This window comes from Ambystoma mexicanum, chromosome 5q (assembly GCF_040938575.1).
Source record: "Ambystoma mexicanum isolate Mex_15411 chromosome 5q, UKY_AmexF1_1, whole genome shotgun sequence".
NCBI lineage: Eukaryota > Metazoa > Chordata > Amphibia > Caudata > Ambystomatidae > Ambystoma > Ambystoma mexicanum.
In genome coordinates, this window is record NC_090933.1 from 57,859,549 (window position 1) to 57,887,474 (window position 27,926).

The window sequence follows — 27,926 nt, forward strand, 5'->3', positions numbered from 1 at the left end:
AGCGGGCGCGTCCCGATGTCCGTGGACTATGCAAAAGAATTTAGCAACTTAAACATAACTACATGGCTGCTACCGCAGGCACTAATATATATATATATATATATAACAAACAAGTACTAATACACTGTTACATGCTACAAGTGCACATCCACAGTGTCTAAAAAACATTATCCCGTATGGTGAATTCTTACATATTAAGAGAAACTGCAGCGAAAATGAAGTATGGGAGACCAATGCTAAAAGGACTGCGGCCAGATTTGTAATGAGAGGTTACAAGAAAAGAATTATAAACAAAGCCTATGACCGCAGCTGTAATAAAACCCGGGAGATGATTTTGGCCAAAAACAATGTGTCTAAAGAACAGACCAAAGATCAACTGAATGAAGATTGTTCACTTAGGTTTATTACTACATTCAATTCTGGAGCTAAAGAAACCAAACAGATCTTAAATAAACATTGGCATCTTTTGAAGCGAGATGCTGACATCAGTCCACACTCATCGTCCCATGCTACTGTAACGTATAAGAAACCACCATCTATACAAACAAAACCAGTATGTTTCAATCGCCTAAACCAAGCATCAATACCTGGTTAACTACCAAACCATCAGGTTTCTATACCTGTGCCAAATGCAAAGCATGCCGTTATGGAATGAACACCAAAGCTTTCTTACATCCTCGAACTAGGAAAGAAGTTAAGATTGAACAAGATCTGAGGTGTTCCACTCAATTTGTCTTTTATGTGATTACTTGTGCATGCAATTTATGGTATATTGGTAGCACCAAACTGGAAGCCAGACTACGAATACTACAACATTTACGTGCAATCAAGAATCACGATAAGTCCTACCCACTTGCCAAACATTTTGAAGAGTTCTACCAGAATGACATTAGTACATTCAAGTATTTCATCATTGATTCAGTGGGAATCCATCCAAGAGGAAGGGACAGATTGCTGACTCTGCGACAAATAGAATCAAGATACATAGTAGATTTTAACACTAAACACCCAGGAGGTCACAATCGTGACGAAGAATTATATGTATTCCTGGGATCTTAATCCTGTGTTTGCCATGATTGTTATACTCTTGTTGTGTATGCATCTCCGTTTTTGCCAGGCTTTTTGAGTGTAAAAAAATTCCCGATCTTTTTCCTATTCTCTGTATGTAGTGTGCAATAACATGAAAGGTGAAGTTTCTCAGTACACTATGTATGATTTGGATGCCTATTGAGCAGAATGCAGTTTTTTGCATTTAATTGATTTTTCCAATAAGTATATTTTAATCACAGTTTTTACATGAACTTTTCTGTGGGAAACAGGAGAGATTGACAAGCATTTATAGATTAAGTGCTTTGCTGTCAATAGTGCACAATATGTATCATTTTTAAATAGGTGATCTTTGTGAAAAATTCTTAAGATTAGAACTTGGTAGGGAGCCCACCACAATGACCAATGAGACCAAGAAAGGGACAATGTGATACAAAAATCTTAATGCCTAAACACTGTTACTTTAATGCTTCAAAGATGCAGATTTTAATATATGATTGTATTATTTAATATTTTGTATCTTAATCTGTAGCCCTCAATTGTTTTTTTACCATCTAATGATTACACTTGTAAAACTGTGGGCTATCCATTTTAACATGTTTGCTGGTCACTATGAAATGTGATTTTCTCATATATAGCATTATGCACTTTAACATACTTGAGTCAACACTCCAACAATAGGAGTAGGTAACATATGGTCACAGTACCCATTATGGTTGCCCCTTCCTATAAATCATAAGTGTGATCTCATTTCAGGGTTTGATCATAGCTGGACACCCGCAAGGGCAACAAACTGTCCAAGCTCTGATTATGGCATATTATCTTAAATCCCTTCTCGTTCTTGTTTTGCTTAGAAAGCCCTATTAGGTGGGTTAAGTTACACAGCAGAGGCACCCGCGAGGGCAATATACAGCCTCCATTGTCCCAACAGAACTACTTGGGCCTTATAAATAACTCATGTTCTGGTTATAGCATGACATCACATATCTCCCTGTCCTTGTTTAAAAGCAATCACTTAGGCAGGGCAATTTATTTTGTAGAGGCACCAGTGAGGGCAACATACAGCCTCCATTAGTGCCATTAGAATCATCTGGGCCCCAGGATTTTAGTATCTCTCAGTATTTTGAATATTTTTAAAGTTCATACAGCATACACTTAGACTATAGAGGCACCCGCAAGGGTAACACACAGCCTCCTATGCCAATATATGAATCATTTTCTAACATGCACTTTTATAGCACATAGCACTTTATCATTGAACAGTTCATCTATGTTTACATAGCACGCAGCACTTTATATCAATATATATGAATTAGTCAGTCTCACAATATGCATTTTCGAAAAGCACACATCACTTTGTTGTATTATGCAGTACCTAGTTATAAATTTACCCATTTGGGAAGATGAACATTATCTAGGTCCGCATAAAAGAAAATGTAGAATAACCATCCTGCCGTGCTATTTTCAAAATGTCAAGCATTTGAACGGATGATATACGCATTACTAATTAAAAAATTATAAAATTAATTAAAAACTAAAATATTATGAAATAGTTTTTACATATCATCCTGTTCAAACCCACTTGGGATAATCTAATTCTGGATCGATTTCATGCACAGCTATAATAGTGAACTGCAAGTACTCTATACAAACACATACATTAACAGAGAACATAAGTAATGCTCACTATGTTCCAACATGGCTGCCTGTTTTGTTTGTTTGCTGTGTGCTTTTCAGCTAACCTGCTTAAGTGCAAAACACTGAAGTTGGACTTATACAGGATTATCTATAATACTGCAGTCCTCTCTCCATGTTATGTACCAGACGAAACCCGAGTAGGGTGAAACGCGTCGTTCTTTTTTGTTTTAAACTGCTGCTGCCTTCCTTTGTCCATGTACTTTTTAACTAATAAAGGACGTTTTTGGCTGCACTAAGAAAACACTAACTGCGTGTGGATTTGTTTAGAAGATTGAGGTTTTTTCTCACGAACACAGCCTGAGTGCCGTTGCGTCCAGGATTGGATTCCAGTCCCTTTCTTTTCTCAAATACATACATAGCCCCCAAATATTATTTAGAATTCTTTAAAAAAAAATTCAATGAGTTATTTCAATAAAATTTGATTTGCGCAGAGAAACCCCCAGCGAGGGTTAATCCTGTGATGAAATGACTTGACATTTGTATAGCATAAAACACTTGATTACAGGCAAGCACATATCAACCAGACTGATTACTTTTAACCCTCATTTTAATTGTGACGACTTTTCACTCCATGTCAATTCTACATCAAGTTTGTGACTTGAATGCGCTTCTTAAATCCAGGAGCAAGTCAAAATAACAAGAGTAATAAGTGGTACACTGAAAAACTAAGGGTCCTAAAGAAACTATTGAATAAAGAAAAAAAACCTGGCTTGAATCTAGAGATCCTCTTGACCACCAGGCTGCCGAATGAAGCATTGAACCTATATAAAAAGGGCATTCCATCAGCAAAATTATTTTTCCTTCAGAACCAGATGGACATTGCCGATAATAGAGAGTAATAAATAACTTAGTTAAACCCCCCTTTGCATTTCACCCAGCCAATCCCCCCCTCTTGATTGGCCAATGATTTTAATGAGTTCTACATGAAGAAAGTTAACTCCATTCGATTAAACATGGACTCTCAACTCCCCAACATTCAATCCTCTATGAAGGATTCCAACTTCATGACACCCACCGTACTGACATAATCAGAATTCTTCTTTACCTCAGTTACCCCTGAGGAAATGAGCATTCTAATTTTACCTCAGTTACCCTGAGGAAATGAGCATTCTAATTTTACCTCAGTTACCCTGAGGAAATGAGCATTCTAATTTTACCTCAGTTACCCCTGAGGAAATGAGCATTCTAATTTTACCTCAGTTACCCTGAGGAAATGAGCATTCTAATTTTACCTCAGTTACCCCTGAGGAAATAAGCATTCTAATTTTACCTCAGTTACCCCTGAGGAAATGAGCATTCTAATTTTACCTCAGTTACCCCTGAGGAAATAAGCATTCTAATTTTACCTCAGTTACCCCTGAGGAAATAAGCATTCTAATTTTACCTCAGTTACCCCTGAGGAAATAAGCATTCTAATTTTTAAACTAAAACCCACAAACAATTATGATCATATTTCAGACTGTCTTGCCAAACAGCATGCCCACTTACTGTGCAAATTTGTCCCTGCTTTTTTCAACGTTTCCTTGGTGCAAGGCATTGTGCCAAAGGAGCTAAAAAAATATCCCAACTCCTTTAATCAAAGAAAACCCTCATTGGATCTTAACTTGCTTTCTGCCCTATTGCAGGCCTGTTATGATACTTGAGAAGATTGTCACTTCAGAACTCCAAAATCTTCTTGAAGAACATGGTCTGGCTTCAGGCCTGGTCTTGTGGCTCTGTGCGATTTCATTTTGAGGTCTGCCGATTAAGGCGATCTTAGCATTCTCATAATGCTTTACCTATCGGCAGCGTTCGATAGTCGATTTTGATATTCTTATTTCCCGATTATCCAAAGTTTCTCTGGTGTTTTAAGATTTGCTGAAGTGGTTCATTTTCTTTTGAATCGAAACCAAAAAGTACAAATGGGAACATATTATTCTGAGTCCAGATGGAGTGCACAACGTGTGCCGTTTGGATTGCTTAGAATGTTGCTACTTTGTTAAAATTCAGAAAATGACCAAAAAGTTGCATTATATTGTACTCCTTTACAGTGGTTTATACTTGAACATGGATTAAATGCATTTCATTAGAGAGCTCACACACATTAAATAGCTTAAGCTTCAGTTACACATGTGTAGCTGGCTGGCCAGCGCACAGTCTGATGAGGGAACCTTGAATGTTTCTCTCACAATCCTTGGCAGGATTGTGCTCAATTCATAAATGGGTGTCCATGTAAAATATAGATTGTCAATTACTTTAAAAAAACGTAACATATATTTCTATCACACAACCTGTAAGCATTTCTCACGTATATTACACGCTCCTCAATATCTGTATAATTACTAAATCTGTTGGCAATATTCCCTGACTCAGCTCGGACAGCATAGGACAGGAGACTTCTTATCACATCCACTCCCTTTCTGCCTGGAACGAACGAGTCAGCCTTCAAACTCCCCAAAGTCAGCCAGAGATAAAGGCCCTGTACTCCGCTTTCTCTCTCTTCCAGTCCTTCTGCTACCTTCGCCAGTCAGTGAATGAATGACCCAGCCCTCTTTGCCTCAAGCCTTTTTCTCAAACTCATGCGTCATTCAAAGAAACCTCCTCTTGACAAAACAGCCCATTAAATAGCATGTGATTTCCTTTGTGCCTTTGATGGAGATTCAAACTGCAGCACTGAAGAGAAAAATGTTACATTCATCAGCACAATTTCTTCTTTTCTTAAAAAACAATGGATTCAGTTTGAATAAATCAACTTGCATCGCAACCCCGTCACGTATTCACTGCAGAACAAATCTAATTCTACATTTCCAGTTGGCTTTGCGCAATTCAAATATATTTACATTTTATGAAATGGGTCACTTTGCCCCGTTGCACCAACGTTTTGCAATTCTAAGCAATGGCCTAAATTGCATTGAATATTAGTAGGGGTGTATGTTATTGGGTCTTTGAATATTAGTAGAATTAGTATGTTATTTTACTTTCACTGCATTTAGTCCATTGCTGTGCAGGGTCAAATTCAAATTTGCTGGCATGTGCTTTTTTTGTTATAATGCTGACAACTATTAGACAGCTCGAGGCTCACACATTTGGCCTTAGTTAAAATTCAGACCCTTGCTAAACTGGATGATGAAATGCAGAGCTACCTTGTTGAAATTCAGATTAGGGAAAAGTATTTCCCTATACTTGCCTACACTCTATTGTTCATTAATGAAAAAGGAGGAAACAGCACCAGATTTTTCTCTTCAGTGCTACAGTTTGAACCTTGGTCAAAATGCACAAAGGAAATCACGTGCTATTTAATGGGCTAATGTGTCATTCAAAGAGAACCTCCCCTTGACAAATGAGTTTGAGAAAAAGGCTTGAGGCAGAGAGGGCTGGGTCATTCACTCACTGGTGAAGGTGCAGAAGGACTGGCAGAGAGACAGCGACTACAGAGCCCTTACCTCTGGCTGACTACTGGGAGTTAAAAAAAGGCTGACTCATTTGTTCCAGGCAGAAAGGGAGTGGAGGTGATAAGAATTCTCCTGTCCTATCCTGTCCGAAATGAGTCGGGGAATATCGCCAACTGATTTAGATAATTATACATTAATTGAGGAGAGTGTAATACATGCGCGAAATGCTTACAGGTTGTGAGAGTTCCATTCATGAAGTAGGCTTTTGTTAAGACAGTCTCCTAACTGCTAAGTATTGTGAGAGAAATAATCAAGGTTCCCTCATGAGACTGTGCGCTGGCCAACCATCAACAAATGTGTAACTGAAGATTATTATTAGAAAAGCTATTTAATGTCTGCAAGCTCTCTAATGAAATGCATTTTATCCATGTTCAAGCATATGCCACTGTAAAGGAGTACAGTATAATGCAACTGTTTGGCAGTTTCTGAATGGTAGCATTTTCTAAAGCCACAAAAGTGAAAAACTTAGTCGATCAGCATTCTTATTATTATGTGTCCAAGTTATTGTTAGCTCGTAGACTAACGTCCAACAGGTCGTAAGCTTATTTTATTGCAGGCAGTAATTCACATTACCATATGTGGTAAAATGTAAGATACATCTTTATCTAATGAGTTGAGTTTTCAGCAGTGCTAGGCATGCGTTTGAGTACAGCTATTTGGTTGTGAAATGATAAATGTATTTTGAAACATAGCCAAAAAAGCATAATGTGGTATCACACATAAGATACCAAAGGAGGGCATGAGCTGATGTGTCATAGTGTAATAAGTGCAGTACTTTAGCATTAGTGACCTTGGTAAAATAATTATTAGGCATCATTTTGAAGTTAGTCTCAACACTAAAAATATACCCAATACATTTACCACAGTATATTACCAGGAGCTGACAAAAATACCACTATTCCAAAACATGAGATACTAAAATAAAATATAGCCCAAAATGATCTCTAACAAGCCCCCAGGGAGTGCACAATGAGTGCTATTTGCACTGCTTGGAATTGTGTTACTTTGTTTTTGTGTCTTTCTGTGCAGACCGCTCCTAGTGTGACATCTATTCTCTACAAAACTCCCTGGTTGGCGTGGAGCGCACATGGAGTGCATGACGAGAATTGTCAGTGAGTTTCGCCACCAGGTGTGTTGTATCATGTATGCATCAAGAAGCCTCTCACAGTCGAGTAATGTACCGCTAAATGAACAGATGTTTGAGATGGCTTGTGCCCTTCCTGTCCCAGTGTTTCTCGGGAGGGCGGAAGTGAAATAGGTAATATCCTGCCAGTTGGGGATTTCTAAGCTGGGCAGGTGTCAATAAAATACGGTATTTCTTTTTTCCATCTTTTCATTTTTAAATACTGTGGGAAAGGATAGGTTCATCGATTCCAGCTCATGTGCTGAAGTACAGGTTGCGGAGGGCTTGAAGGGCAAAGAGGTCAAATGATACCTGTGACAACACTCTTCCAATTCCTTCAGAAGGTAACACTGACAACAATGATACCTCTGTCCTCTTATATATCTGCTCCTCATCCTGGTCAGTTTAGGAGGCACTACTCCACTTAAGCAAAGAGATATGGAAATGGATGGCAGTGCTCAAGAAGCTCTGGTGGTGCTGAATTATGTGCTTTTGATGTTAGTTTCTTTATATGAGAATATAAAATCTGAGGTAAAGGTGTATATTATACTGCTTAATTTGATCCTAGAATAATTGGTTAACGCAGCAAATGAGCTGGATTTGAAAACTAATAAACCTGGACCCCACCTCTGCCACATGCTTAAAGCCATTTCTTTACTGCTGAACTCTACATGTTTGTCTCAACCCATACAATCTGTGCAACTGGGTTGTGTAAGTAATTCCTGTGATTCACTGTGCACAATACATGTGCCTGAATCGCTGCAGGTTTTGGCTCCTGTGAAGGATGCTGGAAATCCTCCTATAGCCTCGAAAGCAGTTCAAATTGTTGAGTTTCTGGGAGAAGTTGGTCCAGAAGAGTAAGAATGAAGATTGTGTCAAGGGAAAAAGTCAAAAAATATTCAAACGAAAAATGCAACTAGGAAATCATTCAGGAAATTTTTGAGATCTTACAATTATTTTCCTTTTATGGTTTGGCAGAAAATGTTCAACCTTTCAATATCTACATAAAATGACACCCTTCTTCATTTTTACTTGATAACATCTTCAAGAACAGCAAATAATTCACTGCAACAAAAATTATTCAAACAAATTGACCATTAAAAATGATGTCCAACATTTGACTGTTTGACTGCTAGGTAGCAATTTATAATCTAAGAAGTGTCTGTGGAAAAATTGCCTCATGTATCAGTAGATTTGGACAAGCGACAATGTGTTTTAATGTTCCAAGCTCGTCCTCGTCTTGGCAGAATCTACAAGATTTCTGGTCATTTGACCATTTTGAATGGGTTCCTAAAACCTCTCTGGTCATCCATAAATTAAAAAGTAACCTAAAAAACCAATTGGAATGTATAGGGCTCAGACATTTCTGCAATTATATTTGAATATGATGGAGCACTTTAATAGCAACATACCAGTAGTAAACAATTTATATTTATTACAGTCCTCCCAGGACTTCCTCCAATCATAATAAATGATAAATGTTTTCACTCATTCCAGATTAATAATCTTGGTCAAAATCTGCCCTTAGCATCATTTCCAAACATTCCTATACCCAATATTCTAATGATTTGTCCGTCTGTATATTTAATATCTGAGCTAAAACTGGTAGTATAGCGATTCATGAAACATTTCCTATACAGTACCAGAATACGCCAAATTACCATGCCTCTCAAAGACGGAAGACCAAACCGAAGTGGATTATCTGTATAGGAAAACTTTTTGGAAGGAGTAATACTCTTGAGAATTTCCCATATTTTTTTTATGGACAATGGTGCTTGAGCCACAATTGTTTCCATCGTATGTCTCACCACCAGTTTTAAAGAACTTTTGTGGATATTAGTACTTATATTCACTCCCAAATATTCTGGCACAATCTGGGGAGGTTCATTACACATTTGCCATCGGAATGTTTCCTATGCATTTTCTTTGTCGCAAACATTAACATTTTGGATTTTTCTACATTATTAGACAAGTTTTCCACAGGATATTCTTCTAAAGCCCGAATCTTTCTTTAAAGTCCTATCAGCGTTTTATCCAATAGGACTAAATTGTCTGTCTATTAACCATGACATTAATACTGACCCTACTTTTGGGGGAATTAATTTACTTTGCACAGATGCACCCTAAGTCTTTAATAAAGAAGGTGAAAAGTGGCAGGGCTAAAATACAGCCTTGTTTTGTACCTGGATGGGTTGGAATCAGCTCCGCTAATAGTCCTTCCCTGTTTAACTTGCGTTGTCTAAAGGTCTCCAAATACAGTTGAATGATCAAATAAAAAATAAAGTTCGAGCAACCTGCTCATTTCTTCTTAGTGCATAGGGAATTATTGTGGACCAAATCGAACGCCATTTTAAAGTCTATAAACACTATATATAGACAGGATGGCCAGCTTGAACTACTATTTTTTGTTGATCTCAATATTAGTAGATTTAGCAGTGTCCCAATCCCTGACACAAAACCTGATTGACAAGCGTCAAATTGGAGATTCCCAATTACCCATTTCTTTAGGTCATCCACTATCAGGCTCAAATAGCTTGCACAAGGAGTCCACAAGGGTTATTGGGCAATAATTTACCAGATTATTTCTGTCTCCCTTTTTAAAAATCTGAATTATCACCGAATATTTCCATGACAAAGGAATCTTTTATTCTGCAATGCTTTCATAAAAATGAGATATAGTATTGCGGCCCATTCTTGGCCGGTCGTCCGAAGCGAAAGGCAGACAAAAAAAAGGGCAATTCCTGTTTGGACCAGGAGGACCAAGGGCCCCGACCCCCTGTTCAGACAGCAGGTAAGCATGCACCAACATGTGTTAACTCCCTCTGTCCCCACAGGCCTTCCCCACCCCCTCTGGTCCCCCCCCCCATGATGTTCTGTTGTGCCCCCAACCTTCTCGCAAACAGGTGTTGCCTGTTTTGCTTGATTCTTCTACCCTGCTCCCCCAGCCTACTTCTGCAGGAGTCTTTCCTGATACATTCTGGTTTCACCATCACAGTCTTGTGGTCAATGCTGGATTTGACTTTTATAAACTTCATTGATTCACGGTGCGTCACCCTTTCTCAACTCTCATGCTGGACTTCCTTTGCATCTTGTACTCATGGTGGCCCTGAATTTTTCTGTTCTGATCTGCATCTTGGCTTGCACCACATTATGTGTTACTACTGACTTCTGCAATTGTATTCACTCTCCCCTCTTGCTTCTCCACTCCTTTTGACTGCTTACTCTGTTCTCTCCTCCTCTCCCTTTCCCCCTTTCCCTATCTCCTCCTCTTAGTTTCTTGTATGCACTTACTCTATCGGAATTGTCCCTGGACCTGGTATGATAGCAACCTCGTCTGTCTCCTCCCCCTCCCCTTACTTGTCCCCCCCACCCTCCAGCACTATCTGAAATATACTCAGGCATAGTACAATAGTCGCTTGTTTTGTTCCTCCCCTCCCTTTCTGCACCCCTTTCCCTCACCTTTTGTTTTTCTCCGGTTCTACCAGAAATTTCGTCAGGCCTAGTAGTGTAGTCGCCTGTGTTTCCTTACCACCCTCCCCCTCCCTTCCTTATCTATGTCTTAGCTCTTGCACTATCTGAAATAGCATCAGCCCGAGTACGATAGTTAATTTCACATCATTACTGTTCATGGCCTGTAAGAATGTCATTGTATTTTCCCTTGTTCCCTCCCTTGCCTTGAAGCACTTTGAAACACATTGTGTATAGGCGCTATATAAATAGACTATCATAGCTCTGGGTGGGTTTTCAGCATTAAGTTTAAGCCATCTGACACTGGGGCTCGCAAAGTACTTCATCTCTTAATTTCATACAGGATATCTTCCTCATCAAATAGTAGTTCCCCTAGACCATCAGTGGGAGTCTGTATCCTCTGGACTTGAGCATATATTTTGGAATATAGTTTGCCAAAATAAGCTCTATGTTCATCGTCCTGTATTGAGTTTATCATTCATGGCAAGCGCAGATCATTGGAGGCCAATTTTAAAAAAGGCCAAATTTGAACACTCGATTTGGAGTTTATAGAAAGGAGCATAGCTTTCCCATCTTATTGGAGCATTTTGGCCTTGTGCATTATTGCCCAATTTCTGTATTTCTGTTTTATCTTTTTTATCAGGGGCCATTTAAATTCAGAGTTGTCCTTAAGCAGAATTCTAAGCGCTTTCCTGCATTGAGTTTTTGTGTTAGCTCCTCATCTAAAACATGTCTGTTTAAAAGTGCTCCGCTGCCCATACTGCTTGTTTTCCAAAAATAAGTTTAGGACTGACACATCTCTTCAATTCCATCACCACTTCTTAGATATTTTGTTTTGAGAGACCCCTTCAGTCTTTCTAGCCTAGGTTCCATCCACTTGAATCTATTTTTCCCACTTTTAATCTCTACCTTGTGCTTACAGATACTTCTGAAGTGGGCGCTGGGTGGCTGAGGGTTGGGGGGGGGGGGTAACTGGTAGTTCCCAAAATACTGTGAGGGCGTCATGGTCACTTAGATGTTGAGTGGAAATGAGAACCGCAACCATTTCATTAAAGGAGTGTCTGGAAACAAATACATAGTCAATTATTGCTATCGGAAAGAAGTGCCTCCAAGTTGGATGCAGGACAATATCTCCTTTAAGGGCCCCATTCAACATCACAAAACCTCTGTTGTTCATTAGGTGTAGCCATCGTCGTGATCTGGGGGATACTAAGGTATCTCCAGTCTGAAAACACTTGATGTTCAGGTCACCCGCTATAATGACAGTGCCAATGTTATCAGCCTGACAGAGATCCAACATTGATTCGACTGCCCCTATAAACTCGTCATCCACAATAGCTCGCAGATTCCAGTATAGATTCAGCACAGCATACTACTTCAAGGGAGAGACCTTTGTCTTAGGGCCATACACTCTCGTCAATTGGATAAATGGATTAGGAGCCACCCAAGGTTCCACGGTTAATCCAGTATCTAATTTACATGCAGTCAATAAACTGTCTGAAGGCCTCCCTTTTTTACCTTTAACAGCTGAAATTGCATGATTTCCCATACTGGCGGATCAAGAAGCCAGGTTTCCTGAAACAAGATACTGTGGGATGTTTTTACCCATGCATCCGAGCCTTACCACAAAAACTGTGCAGTACTGGCATTGAAAACATCATGATGGCCAGAGCTTTCCAGAAAATGCCCAGGGAAATGCATGAAGAATAGGCTGCCACCCATTTTTGCCGATGTTATGGGCACAGAAGGGCACTGCCTAAAACCACCATTGGACTACCCACACAGTAGCCTGAAACCATCGGGAATGGCAATGCTGATTGCCAAAAGCAACCTAGAACTGTGGGGAATTCATTTCTTAAATCCCAAAAATGGTTGCATTACCAGTACTCACCACTATCAGAAAGCCGGCGTTTTAAAAACAACACCAGACATTTGTGTAAAACTGAATAAATGAACCCAAAGCAGGCCAAAGAAAGACTTACTAAGAGGTGGATACAATGTAAAGTTATATTCTGAAGTGACTTGAAGGTTTATAACAAGACTGGCTGAGCTCTGCAGCGTCTTAAACTGAAACTGGATTTAAAATTACCAAAAATCGAAATGTGTAAAAAAACTGAGGGACAGACTTGTGACTGCCACATAGTTTGTCACTGTTAAAATGTCATAGTTTTGAACTTAGAATCAGCATTCTAGCTGCATATGTAAAACTTGTCTCGACTTAAACTGGGGAACAAAAAGTGACATTTTATCTGAATCTGGCTCAATGAAACTGAATTCTGCCCACCAGCTACCCCCGACAGGAGTTGAGACTTGCACAACAGCTGTGTTCACAGGCCTAGCTGCCTTTTGCTGTTCCCACCAAAAGGGATATGACACTTCTCTGATTGAATTACCTGGGCTCTGCAGGAAATTGAACAAAGCCCTGTCCTGACTCAGGCAAATGTTTTATTATGGGGGTCGTAAAGGTGGCTTCCTCCTGGAAGGAAAGGGGAGGAGCACTGCCTGTGAGAGCAAGCTGGCTTGGCAGAACTGGAAAAACCAGAAATTCAACCTTGTGCTGGGGGAAACCACACCCCTTTGGGGCCAGAACATAAATCTAAAAAGATGGATCATTCATAGAGCGGACTGGTGAAAATTTTATAAGTAATATCATTATTCTTGTGATTTTTCTGTGCACATTTGAAGACGTGGTAGGACCCGGTGGTATGTTTAGGGGGGTTTTAGCGGAAGAGAGGATATTACTCTAAATGTATGTATGTTAAAAATCTGACACTCCACCACCTAATGCCCACACACCATGGGCACATCTGTGTAAATGCGGGGAAAAATCCAATATTGGTAACCCGACTAAAAAGTGAAATATGTTGCCATTTTTGAACCCAAGCTCCTAGGAAGAGCAGATTTGGGACAGAGACTACCTCATGTGATAGTGGTTTGTCATTGCATGTACATATTACCTATGTATTTGAGAAATGTGCATTTTGAATCAAATATAGATTTGTGGGCAAACTGACCAGGGGAGGATCCTCTGACCCATAAAACCTACAGCATCACTGACTCACAGTTCCTTCCCCAATCATAGGAGAGGGGAGAATTGGGCCAATGACAAGTTGAAAGAGGGGCTGGCTAGTGATGCTGCACACACCCACTTTCAAAACACATAAAAGCAGACAGTCAGGACAGATGGAGACATTCAATTCCATTTGCTGCGGAGCATGCTGATCGACGACTTCACATCCAGAGATCCAGACTTCAAATCCATCAATCTCCAGAACCTGTAGCAGTACCTAGAAAGCAGAGCAGTATCCAGAATCCAGAGAGATTAGACCAGCAGAGCAGAGCGGACCCAGACCGCTGTTAGCAGAACCAGAGAGCTGACCCAGATCACTGTGAAGAGACACAGACCAGACCGGAGTCCAGTCCAAAACCTGACCAGATCCGTGGCAAGGCCCAATTCAAAAATATATTGTGAGTACCTAGCAGAACCAATCTCTTAGTTAAAATAATATAATTCAATCTATTTTAATCTAACCAGAACTGCCTAAAAGCTGTCACCTGTCATTTTCTATCTGCAAGCTGTAACCTGTCGCTTTGAACTTTTAAAATTTCAAATCCAAAAAACTACCTTTATTTAATCGTCCGTATCTCTGGAACCGTTTGGGCTAGGAACTTGGTTTGACTTTCCTCTGAAAGCTTAGAATCTTACCTTTCCAACAAGCCTAGAACTCCTTATACTTTCTCCGTAATCACGATTCTCGCACTCGCGATTTTTACCACGATTTGCGATTTGGTTAAAAATCCAGCCACGTGTGAAAACAGCAGCTTCCTTGCTTTCCTTGCTAAAAATTCGTTTGCCTCTTAAGAACCATCCCTGAATCATTGCTAGAGTGAGCCTGGACTAATATTAACTAGATACCACTCACCCTGAACCTCTAGAGGGATTAAAAGCATTTTAGCATATTTTTCACTTCATTGCCAGCACATATAAAAGCATTTTGGGCCTGTGTTTCAAACTTCTGTAGTCTAAGCTTGCTGGGGTGAACTGAATTACATTTGATTGCATTTCTGAGAGCTGTGTGCTTTCCTTCCATTGCATAAAGGGGGGAGTGGATTGCCAGAGAAAAGTGATTACATTGTTTTGTTGAAATCCTATTGAGTATTTCCGTACTGCAATTTCATTCCACCTTGCATCCATTTGAAACCATAAAAGTATTGTTGCTATCTTATCCATCCTATAACCACTCATCATTGATTATAAAGAAGTGTGCTAGTGCCGGACTATCCATTATTGATTACTGCTCAGATTAAGTGTGATATTCAATTATTAATTCATTATAAAGTGTGATATATATATCTATTGTTTAAATTATCAAATAAACCTTTAAACTTGCAAAACAGAACTACTTCTTGGCTCAGTGGGATTCCAAGAGAGGGGCGTTATATAGGGGGGTCGTCATCCAGAACGCATGAACTGGAAGTAAAGATATATCAATAAGGGTTTCCATTCAGTATCCCAGAATAGGCATTGACTTAGCTGTAGTGTTGAATTGAATCCTCTTACAATACTAGTGTGGTGTTTATATGCGATAGTGAATGAGAAAGCCTCCAGTGTTCCATAAGGCCAGTCATATAGTGTTTTGTAGTAGTTAGACAATTCTTTTCGTGAGGTATTTCTGTCCTTCCCTAAGGCAACTTGGAATCATGATCAATCAGTTTGATCGCTGAAGTTTGGGGTATGTGCAATAACGACTTACCTCACCACTAAATGTAGTTTTATGGTCACAATGTTGTCTAACAGGGCATTGTTATACACAGATTGGTAATTACGTTTTCATGATAACTTATGTTTGGCCTCCACACACTGCTTGCAAGTGTCCTGGGGACTCAAACATTGTGTCACTTGGTTCTGCAGCTCATCACGAGATGTCTTAATTTCAGCTTGCCTTTGGACCATGACATTGTGTTGTTGCAATATGGAAATGTGGCTTTTTTTTCAGTGTTTCTTGTAGCTGCTCAATTTCTACCATTGTTATTACAAAATAGTTCAGCAGCTCTTCAGAATTAATCTGAGCATCCTGTCTGCTAAGCTGCCCTCTACCAATTGGATGTGAAAATAAGAGGCAGATCAGTTTAAAGTATTAATATAGAACCTCTGTAGGGACAGATTTAGTGGGCTACGTTCATCCCAAATGTCTGTGCTGACTGAGGCCATTCTGTCGAACATCTGTCTTTCAAAGAATATCATCTGTGGCTGTCCAATCCCCTTCCAAATATAACTGGAGCATGGGCATTTGTTGCATGTGCTGCTATGTCAGACATCACTGTTTAAAACCGAACAACCTGCCCCCAACATTCTCACTAAGCAGAACTGCAAACTTTTCTACTACGACTTAATCATTTACAACTCCAATTCAAAAATGTATATTCTCTACATCTGTGCACACCTTAGTATTTCCATAGGAGGCTGTGATATCAATAACATAATTCAATGCAACGCAAAATCTCAATGCATATTTCTGAGCACTGCACAAGTTAAAAAGGTCTATGTTGCAATGACGCCAGTTATCTCAAAAATAATCTGTTTTATTTATTTAGTTATTTATTGTATATGTTGGAGTTTTGTAGGATGTTTTAATCGGACATCTAATTCAGTGGAACTTTCCACCCATCCCAAACCAGGCAGGGCCAATGTAGTTAATTGAATGAAGTTCTATTTATGAATCTGAGACCCACAAATTTATTAATATTTCTTACAGGTTTCCTCCCGTTTCAGGACAAGAAACACACAGGGTTACACAGAAGGTATATCTTTTAACCAGATAGAAATAATGGACTATTTTGCACATCCCCTTAACCCAAACTGGGGAGCTTCAAAGGCAACTACCAGAGCAACATTTGAAAGTATGCCCTTATATGGGAGACAAAAGCTCGCCCATTTGGGGGCAAAAGATTATTCTGAATTAGTAAACTTTGGACTTTTATTTCTGCAACCGGACAATGTAGTAATTCAAAGGTTTAACAGTTTAAATATGTTTTTGGTGGCATTAAAACAAGACATTGTAGCTGTCCCTAGCATGGAAATGGAAAAACATTGCTAGAATGACCAAATAGCATCACACCGTCTGGGGGTTTGGATCAGCATGTATTACAAGATATGCAGTGTGCCCGTATAAGTTTCCTCATGATGACATGTGAATATGAGTGGTTTGCTCCATAACCGATTTTGGCAAAAAGTTAACTTTGATAGAACAAAATACATTGTAAAAACACACCTCATAAAACTGAGTGCCCCGCCTTCAGTCCAATCTGCTTCTAGGGAGGAGGCGATTTATATAGGCTGACCTATCCCGTTTTAGAGGCATGTCCAGCCAAAGCCATCCCCATTATATAATCCTGTGATGTTGCCCGCCTTATAAATGGGGAAGCTCACAGAGACAAAGGACACGCTCTTCTGAATTTTCCAACTCCTGCGTATCCTGATATTCCATATTCTTCCAGATCCCAATGCCAGGCCACAGCATAGCTGACCCAATCCAGGCCGGGTAACTGATCCAAAAAGAAACTCCACTGAAAATCCCAATAACTCAGGGAGAAAGGGGAAAGCTGTGGTACCCTTTTTGAGAGTATCCTGTGACCAGACCGGCTTTTTGCCCCAATACTCCACCTCGGTGACCATTGACCAGATATTGCCTTGGTGTCCAAAATCCAAGTGCTGATGTGAGCGTTCCCCCCATAGCAATACATAGCATACCCCATCTTGATACCTTGTCTTTGTACCACTCTAAGTAATCCCATAAATATCCTGATAAATTGTTTAAAACTCAGAATTCTCTGTGCATCCTATCCTTGATTTCCTAGTGTTAGCGCCATTCTTCCGCTCATAACAGTCATTTTTAAGTCCTTAGTAATATTTTGATTAAATACATTAATACTCCCTAAAAAGAGGCACACTGCGTGATTTACAACTGCAGTGTAAATTTCTATTCACGGGTGGTGTTTCTCTTTTCTAGCCACAAAATCTAGTTAAAGTGAAACTTCCTTTCCAAACCGATTTTCTCTGTTAATTGAATTTACTTTCCCCTTGAGAATCTCATCCAGTTATTAAGTTAGTCACTCTTTCACTTGCATATTATCCCTGTGATGTGCCTCCATCATCCAGCATAAAAACCATATTCCAATTCTGTCTATTTCACCTGTTTTTCAAACCGTTTTGACATTTAAACCAGTGAAAGTAACAAAATGCCAATTCTATGCGTGTGATTTGGCTGCACTGTGTTGTCACTTCAAAGTGGATTTTCTGAACTGTATGCCCGTTGTTAATATCTTGCCTTGTAGTTTGCTAGTGTTCTTACATCTCTGATAGTGTTATAACTCATATTTACCTCATTTATTCAACTGTACATGTACATTTATTATTTACCAATTCCAAGTGTTATTTATGCAATTGCAAAGTGTTTTGATTCCGATTTTGCCTCTCATTTTCAGGGGGAAGATCTGATTTTAATTCCGTTTGCTGCTCCTTTCTATCCACTCAACATTCAATAGGGGTTTGAGGGAGAATGGCAGGGGGAATTCTTAACTCAGGTGCTATCTACCCGAACAGTAAAATTGCTCCCATTCGTTTGTGCTTTGAATATGTTACAGTAGAAGTGTATTTCATCATTTTACCTTGTAATTGTCAACCCCATTGGTGATTGCTGCCCAATATTAAATGTGTGATTTTCTTTCAATTTAAAATAAATATTGTATTACCACCCATCTGCCTGGTTCATGGTCCATTTTGACCCAGGGTATTTGTAAAAGGGGGTGTGAGACGGGTGGGGGTGCCAGCTCAATCTGAATTCTAGGAAATAAAGAAAAAAGTATTTTAATTGTGAGCTATCTCCTAGGCTAAGGGCAAGAGTCCTGGTCTGGTGTGTGATGCCCGATTAGAATCCTTAACGATGTGCTCCCAGACTGCCTCTTCTGATGGGGAGATCCCAGATCCTCATCACACATGCTCCTAGGCTGCCTCTTCTGATGGGCTGAGTCCAGAGCCCTGTGACATGCGCTACCGGACTGCCTTCTCTGATGAGCTGAACCCAGAGCCCCATAATGGCGCGACCAAGCTGCCTCTTCTGATGGCAGAGCCCAGAGCCTCATCATGGCGCTCCCAGGCTGCTTTTTCTGATGGTCTCAGCCTGGCACCCTATCACGCGTTCTCCCAGACTGCCTCTTCTGATGGGCAGAGCCCAGAGCCCCAATCGTACGCATTCCCAGACTGCCTCATCTGATGGACTGACCTCCAGAGCAGTGCATGTTCAGAGCAGCCTGGACACATTTCACTGCTGTGGCAAGGAAACTTAAACCCACAGAATTATTTTACATCTTTTATTAGTTTTCAATGTTAGCATTTTTTCAGGTCTACAAAACGGTTTCTGTACTTCAAGTGTCCCATTCCGATATCTGTGATTTTACACAACATGACGCCTGCAATGCAATATACATGCATTTCCTAGTTCACCTTACAGAATAACCTTCAAATGAAAGGTCACGATGCACCCTTGAGGACGTTGCAACAGACTTTTATTCTAAAAGTGAATGGGACTGAAGGCCCTCTGACCTCCAAGGGAATGTCCGGGGGCTCATAATCTAATGGATGGCAACATCCGGTAAGCACATATGTATTTACAAACATTATCTAATAGGTGTGATGACAATGCTACCACGCTGCACCCCAAATTGTGGTCTGGGAAAATGCACTACTTAGCAAACTGCTGCTCTTCCGACATGAGAGGGCCCCCAGGCCTGTTATTCTAACCATTGGCACACCGACCGCAACACATCTTCATACTGAAATGAAAAATTCCCCCCACTTGCTACAACTTGTATCCCTTTAGAAATGGGAATGAGAGTGTGGGGTGAAATGTATCCCCTGAATGCTACAAATTCAGAGACCAGTGTCAATTGAAAAGGCCCACCGAAATCTAATGCTAGCGCAGAAATAATGACCGCAGACATCAAGACCTATTGAACCTAAATCACCAAGGAAAAATAGTGCGTCTAAACCAAAAGCGTGAAGATATGCGTAATGCATTTCAGGAAGGAAAAGACAGACATGTGGCTGTCAATCCATGGAGAGCTGCACTGATACATAAAGAAACGGCAGTGTGTACAGTATCTTCAATGGAATACCAGATTGTGCTCCAAGCAGCTAAAGTGAAACCGAGCCCATTGTATGTACAATAAAAGAATGTCATTTTCATTTTTTCCTCATCCAAATTGACAGTATGCTAAGAGAGATGCTCACTAGACTATCAAAACTTTAACATGGTTTTCTCGTTTAACAGCCTAATACATATGGACAATTCAGAAGTAATACTCCTGTATTTGAAACTGAGAGCCTAATAATTTGTCATGATTAATGCATTTGGGTGGGAGTGTAAAAGGCCATTTGCTGCTGGGTACAAGAGTGTCATTTTTCCTGCAACATGAAAATAATCTCCAGGACCTTCACTCTGCTGCCCTGAAGATGGGCCTGGCTGTCATCAATCAGGGCCATTGCCTTCTTATATTTTTAAATAATACACTTCTTAGATCGAAAACACAGTGAAAAACTGATAAAGCCATGTGTTTTCTTGCAGCAGGAATAGCCTTGAGGTCACAAGTCCCATAAAAAGTCCATTAAGAGTTATCAGGGCCTCACATGGCTTGAAGGGGAAGGCAAACGTAAACATGAACCAGGCACTGCCTAGTCACATGTAAAAATAAATTAAACCTACAGGAAAATAGGTGGGGGGCTAGAGTGCGACCTGTGGCACTAGAGTTTAAGTGAATAGAAAAATACATTGTATTGCATAAAAAGAGCAGCGTAGACACCACAACGGTCACTCCAGACTTTTATTAAAGGTGACAGTAACCCCCTTTCAACCATGCTAGAACAATGTGTGTGAAAGTTTGATGGGTGTAATTTAAAGGGGGGGGGACAAGGGTGTTTGCCCCACCAGCTTTCATTCAACACCAGTTTGTCCCTATTCATTTGGCAGGGGCATATTTCCTTTTGATGTCATGCCCCCCCCCCCTCCCCCAACATTTTTCAGCAAAGCTACTCCACTGTGAGAAACAGAACTAAAGTTATTCAAGAAAATGTGATTTCGGCCTTCCCTTATTCAGAGAGATGTGAAAGTTGGTATGAGCGTGAGGGAGATGAAAACTATAAAATGGCATATTTTTCACTGATATAGCTCCCGAGTGAACGAAATAAAAGCTGTATCTCTGCATGGGAAAGGCGTGCCGACTTCAGACTAGCCTTAACCCTTTTGCCTAAAAATGTAGTTCTCAAAAACATATGCATACATGTAAAGATTTGAAAATGTAGGGTGCTTGCCATGTTGAGATTGTGTGTTTAAAGCAGCCCGAGCCCACCTGTCAAAGTGGGACGATGAAGCTTTCTACCCCCGCAGCTGTCATAACTCACTCCCCCATCCCCCTGTTCTATTAGCACACAGGTGGGAGGTGGGTAGTGAAAAATCAACCAGTCCCTTTCGCGATAATCATGACAAGTTTGTGATGTCATTTGCCATTAGAACTGGACTTCTTCCACTAATTTCGAGAGGCAATTTGCTGCTGAATTTTTGCGAGAAACATCCGCGCAAAGACGCCTCACTCTTGCATTGGAGACAGGAACCAGGAGACATAGAAGCTGATTGAATCCCTTGGAGGATTCAGAGGTGATTCTGGACTTACCCGCCCTTGCTGTCCTAGCGGTGCCCTAATGTTCCCTGATGCCCATTTTGAAGGCCTTTCCTGTAAGTAAAACTACCCCAAAGCCAAAGATTGTGAAGGCCCGCTAATTTTTAAAGGATTGTTCTAGTTATTTCCCCATAGAATAATATCCTGTTTGTCTGTATAGATCCCTAGCATATGTATTCCCTTATAGAAATCATGGGTGGTGGTTTGTTGGCATTCAAAATCAACAAAATCTTCACAATGTGTTCTGAGCCAGTATAGACAAAGAATTAAACCCAAAACCCTGTTTCCACGTGAGTGTGCAGGGTGCAAAACTAAATTCCACATTGATCCCCTTCCTTTTAAATCAGAAGTGTGAAGCCTGGTAGTGTATTTGCGTATGGAAGCTGCAAAACGAAATTGCTCCTTTGTATCCACTACGCACTGCGCTCGGAACAAAACCCCAAAGCTCTGCCTGTTCTTTTTAGATGTGGCAAAATTAATTTTACCATGTGCTTTTCTTTCTCATATTGTATGTGATTCTAATCCAAAACCGACTTTCCCATTTTGTTGCCACTCTCTGCCACTGGCCTTCAGTTCAGAGGGGCCAAGCCTAATTGATGTTTGGATAGGAGGGAGTTGCTGGGAGGAAAGTATTCTGACCCAAATCAGAAATCACTGTTAAATGGTTCTTTTTTTGTATTGGTAGGTGATTTAAAACAAAATAATTCTGACTGCATATTCATTTATTTGTATAGCGCACTTGCAGCGCGGAGGCATCGAGGCACTGTTACAAGCATTTTGTAGGAAGTTTTGATTCATATGTTGATGGGCAACCCAGAGGCCTTTTGGTTACAGGTACAAACTAAATGAAATATAGGTGTGATCAAAGCTAAATACAGATAATTAATACAATTAGGTCATTTTTACATAATGATCATTAACAATATACTTTCAGACAAAAAGCTTAGTTTTGATCGCTTTGCGGAATGCTTGGTGGGACTCGATCATTCTTAGGTAAGTGGGGAGTGCATTCCAATGGGTTGCGGCCAGTGTAGGAAAACTGGAGCCACCAGCGCAGACTTTGAGTCTTAAGCGTAAGAATCATGTTGAAGTATCCCTTTCTCAGAAGTCATGTGGCGGTGTGCTTGCTGATTCTTTGAGCCAGGTATGGGGGTGCAAGTTCATGGAGGCATTTATGTGTGAGGGCAAGGGTTTTGAAGACAATTCTCTCTTTGACAGGGAGCCAGTGAGCCTTCCTTCTCACTTCGGAAACGTGCTCTTTTCTTGAGGTTCCTGTGGCCGCCCTGAAGGCGTTGGTTTGAACCAGTTGGAGTTTGGCCAGATTTTTGCAAGAGGTCCCTGCGAGGAGGGCATTACAATAATCCAGCCTTGATCCAATTATTGCCCTAGCAATGTTGAGGCAATTCTGGCGTGATAAGAAGGGTCTGGCTGCATTAAGAACTTTTGGAATAATAGGCTGACGAGGAAGCCATGGCATTAACCTGTCTATCCACGGTCAGATCCGAATCTAAGTAGGATATGTACTGCTGATCAAGGTTGCCCATGGTGGTGGGTGACCCTATAAGCAGAAGTTCAGTTTTTTCACTGTTGAGGCATAGCCAATTGTCTGCCATCCAGGACTGGATAGTGGAGTAGATGGTGGTGAGTGTTCATATTTGCTTCATAGTCACCAGTGAGTGGGATAAGCACATGTGTGTCATCCGCATAATTACTATTTGATATATCTTAGTATTATCTCTATGTTGTTGCTGGTACGGAAGTCATTTTTGTTCTTGTGGGGCCACAGCATTGGTGGCTGATGTTAATCTCTTTGTGAAATTTGGTTTACATAAATATATACTCTAACACACACCGGCCTGGTTCCTAGTCTATTTTGGCAACGGGTACTTGTTGGGAGTTGGGTGTGAGATGGTTGGAGGCCTTACCACAGTGAACTTTAACAAAAACTAAAAGTGCCATATTGTGCGGCAGATTCATTGCTGGGAAAGAAACACCAAGAGTTGGGTGTGACCGCGTAATAAACCTCGACAGACAGGAGGGAGTGATTCGAAGTGAGAAGGATGCATAATGTTGCATACTTTATGAAATAATGACCATGGCTTTAAAGCCCAAGGGGGTTTCGTTAGGTTCAAATTAATCTGCGTCATGCTATTGTGACTTTGCATGCAGGATGGGGAGAAGAAAACTAAAGCCATACTCTTATTTCTCAAAATATTTCTATGACCATTTTTATATAGTTAGTTTACTAGGAAGGTTTAAGGTTATTATGTAATTATGTAATTGGTTTGCTTCCAAGGCATGGCTATAAATAAAGTATTAAGCACATGAAATGCAAAGCAAAACCTTAATAAATCTCTACATCAACAAAATCTGTGAAGGTGTGCTCAGTTACTTAAATAAAATCTGTGAAGGTGTGCTCAGTTACTTAAATAAAATCTGTGAAGGTGTGCTCAGTTACTTAAATAAAATCTGTGAAGGTGTGCTCAGTTACTTAAATAAAATCTGTGAAGGTGTGCTCAGTTACTTAAATAGGCCACATCCCGGTTTCACCATTTAACCAAAGTGTGTGATACTCAGCAAACAATTTACTCGCACAATGTTATATGCAACTTTCTAAGTGATTCTGAATCACTTCATAGCTTATGTTAATATATCATGCCATTTAAAATAAATCCTAAAGACTAGATTTTCTTCAGTTATTGAGCATGTGGTAGGCGCTTTATACAACTGAAAAGTGTTACAAAGTGCCAAGAGTTGTTCCATACATAATAGTGCAAATTAGGTATTTTGCACCAAGTTATTTGCCACTTGGCTTACTAATAGCAACTTATTCAAAGAATAATGATGCTCCCTGCAATGTCCTTTTCTGTGAAGTCACTTCTGTTGGTGCAATCAATGAGCAAATTAGTAGGGTTGCATGTATTTTGCCCTAGAGCACCTGGACAGAGCGCTAATAGATTACTTTCCTGCATCTGCAATGGTCCAGCATTTTTATTTGTTTTTGTTACGTGTTAAAAGACCATCTGTCACTAATGTTACCAACAAAGTAGATTGGGGCATAGGTGGGAGGTTTGGGAGCACGAATGAGGCCGTATGAAATTGTGCGGTCTGCATATGGAGGAGGGGGGAGCGGGGGAAAAGCAGGACATTTTTCGTGGTTCTCCCACTCTCATGCAATGATGGGTACTTCCCTGCTAGTACCTTATACCACCGTGATCTACAAATGTACCCCCTTAATCTCGCCTGAAGGCCACAAAGCTTGGATGCAGAGTCTACATTAGACCAGGGCGGCATTAGTGCCTTTCGACCTTTTCAAATTAATATGGGCTACAGAAACTGCCTCCATGTTGTGAGTCAGCCTTCTTGTAACCCAGCAATACATTCGTTTCTCTATTTTCGATCTGGGGGTAATATGTGCGCTCTGCATCGCGTGTTCCCTTCCGGTGGGATGTGCAGAAGTGTTATAACTTCGCTGCCTTGTAACCCCAAATCCTCCACCTCAGCCACTTGCTGGCAAAGAATGCTTTAGTGCACCTCAGTGGGCAACGAGTGTTTAAGCTCCGTGCTGGCTGCCATCTCCTGAAAATGCCTGCGCCACTTCAGCTTTTTCGTAGAATACATTCTGCCTTGTCCCTAAAACCAAGTGCTCTACTGGCGTAAGCTTGCTACCAATTCACAGCAAGGCTCTTACAAGTAACTCGCAGCAATCAGGTTCATACACACAGATGTGCTTCATTGCATTCACGCGAGCCTGTGGTGCAGTGCGGTACAGGCTCGCGGTGCGGTCTCCCTGCCCCCCAAATGTATTAAAAATGAATACCGCTGCCCTGCCTCGGGAATTGAACTCGGGTCTACAGCACTGCAGGGACCTAACATGCCCCCTGCGCCACTCTAGCACTGCTCGCTGTACAAGACTGCACTGCAGCTGTTAATGTGCTGCTCCTCCACTGAGAGCCAAAATTAAAAAAAAAGGCACCGCCGATGAGGTGCTTCCCTAACCGATACCCTGACTGCTGAGCAGTGCCCTTGCGGAAACTACGGATGCATTCATCCATGCGGCCACCACCAGTGTAATGCCATTTACCACAAAACCCTCACTATACACACGGAGCGTGCATAGAACAAGACATACATATCGTTTCTTCATTCTAACGGTTAATGTCTTTAAAAGCTAGAAAGGCTAGATCCACGCAGTCAGAAAATCCAACCCCGTTAATTACTGAGCGAGCGTCAGATTTTCTGACGGGAAACAAACGCAAGAGGCGAACAACATGGTTTCCAGTGGTCATAATCTACGTGCTTTGAAACACTCTTGCATACAAAACGTTAATGACAACATGAAAATAAACAAATATCAATGGTCTAGCCCCACCCCCATCACTCAAGCAGTCAAACGTGAACTTTAACTAAAGGCAAATGTAACATGGGCTGCTTCAATTTTTTTAACAAAAAACAATCCAGTCCCTACCCACCCACGTAGCAAGCTAAAGCAACCCCCTCCCCTCCAAACAAAAAAAAACAGCATCCGGTGAGCTCATTTAAATGTTTGACAGCCAATCAAATTAAGTTTCATTTTTAAAGACACATGGAACCCTTTCACCTTTTTCAAATTAATTTGGGGTACAGCAACTGCCTCCATGTTGCGAGTCAGCCTTCATATAACCAAGTAATACATTTATTTCTCTATTTTCGTTCTGGGGGGTAATAATATGTGCGCTTTCCATCGCTTGCAGTATATGTTTCCCTTCCCGTGCGATATGCAGACAGACGTGTTATAACCTCATTGCCTTCTAACCCCAAATCCTCCACCTCAGCCACTTGCTGGCAAAGAAGTGTTAGCCTCCTCAGTGGGCAATGAGTGTTTAAGCTCCGTGCTGCCTGCCATCTCCTGAAAATGCCTGCGCCTCTTTACCCTTTCCTTTAGAATACAGTCTGCCTTATCCCCAAGTGCTGTACTGGCGTGAGCAGTTCCCGGCATAGAAGCTTGCTACCCATCCACAGCAAGGCTCGTATAAGTAACTCGCAATCATATTCATACACACAGATGTGCGACCCAGGCTACTATTTATAAACCCGTGCCTTGCAAACACAGCATTCAATAGCGCCACAACGCCTGAATAGGAGGTGCTGCTCTTGTGGCAACTGTCCTTTCCTGCCTCTTGGCACAGGGGCCGCTAGATAAGAGGTAAGTTGGCTACCTCTTGTGGTTGATATTGCCAACATATCAGTGGGTGTCACTGGATGTTATACCCTTAGAAAGACGGGCAGTGTTGATTCGTCCCTGTGATGGGTGAATTAATTTCTATACGAAACAAGGTGGTTCTCCCATTCCATTCACTCATTTGCAGGGTTATCTAATCGCCTGTGTAATGAAAGATCTCCGAGGTGTAGGTTGCTGTGCAACCATTGTTTAACAGAAAATGGGCCCTGTGTTTTAGTACATGGAGGGTAGGTGTCTCTCTTTACTTTTACTAACCATAAAGGTTTTACAGCTGCCAAAGAAGAGGGAAAGGCTACCTATGGACCCAGAAAAGTGGCAAGGTGGATGCAATGGTGATGTAGAACATTCCATGGGTAGAACTTTGACCCAAGAAAAGAGGATTCTCTGTTTAGCCACTGTGGTGCAAAACTATTGGGGCATAATTTCATTTTTGGGATAATGTTATCTAACTTTGTGGGTCCCCCAAAACTTTAGCTGGTTCCATGTTTTTTTTGCCTTTCTTTTTGTGACTAGAGGGACGTCTACTCATTTACTCACACTAGAGGGATGACACTCAACTCATTTTCAGGCTGCCCTTGGCCACCTCCTCTCCTCTCATCTCTGATTGCCTAACTGCCATTCAAGATTGGTGTGCCGCCAATGATCTTTGTCTGAATTCCAGCAAGACGGAGATCCTCCTCATCGGCACACCTTCACCATCCTTTCCCCTCACTCTCTGGCCGGCCTCCCTTGGTCCTCTCCCTACCCCCACCTGTGAGGTTAAGAACCTTGGGGTCATCTTCGCCCACCTCTCTGAGGCCTCCAAAAAGTCAAATTTCCTACTGCACTCCGCCTTTCCTCTCCTTCCCCCCAGAAGCTCATGGTACCCCAAGCTCTGGTTCTCTCTAGGTTGGACTATTGTAACAGCCTCTTTCTAAATCTACCTGTCTCTACTCTCCGCCCTCTGCAACTAATCCAGAACAGGACTGCAAGACTTGTCCTTGACCTCAAACCCTGGGATCGTATCTCTCCAGCTCTGAAATCTCTCCATTGGCGCCCAGTGGATGCAAGGATTAAATTCAAAACCCTCTGCATTGTCCACAAGGCTTTCTGGGGCCTGGGTCCAAAATACCTTCAGCTATCCCTCCAGAAATATCTCCCCTCTCAAGCTTTTCGCTCCTCCACCTCTAACTCCCTCATGGTCAGTCATTTTTCAAAGAAACGAACT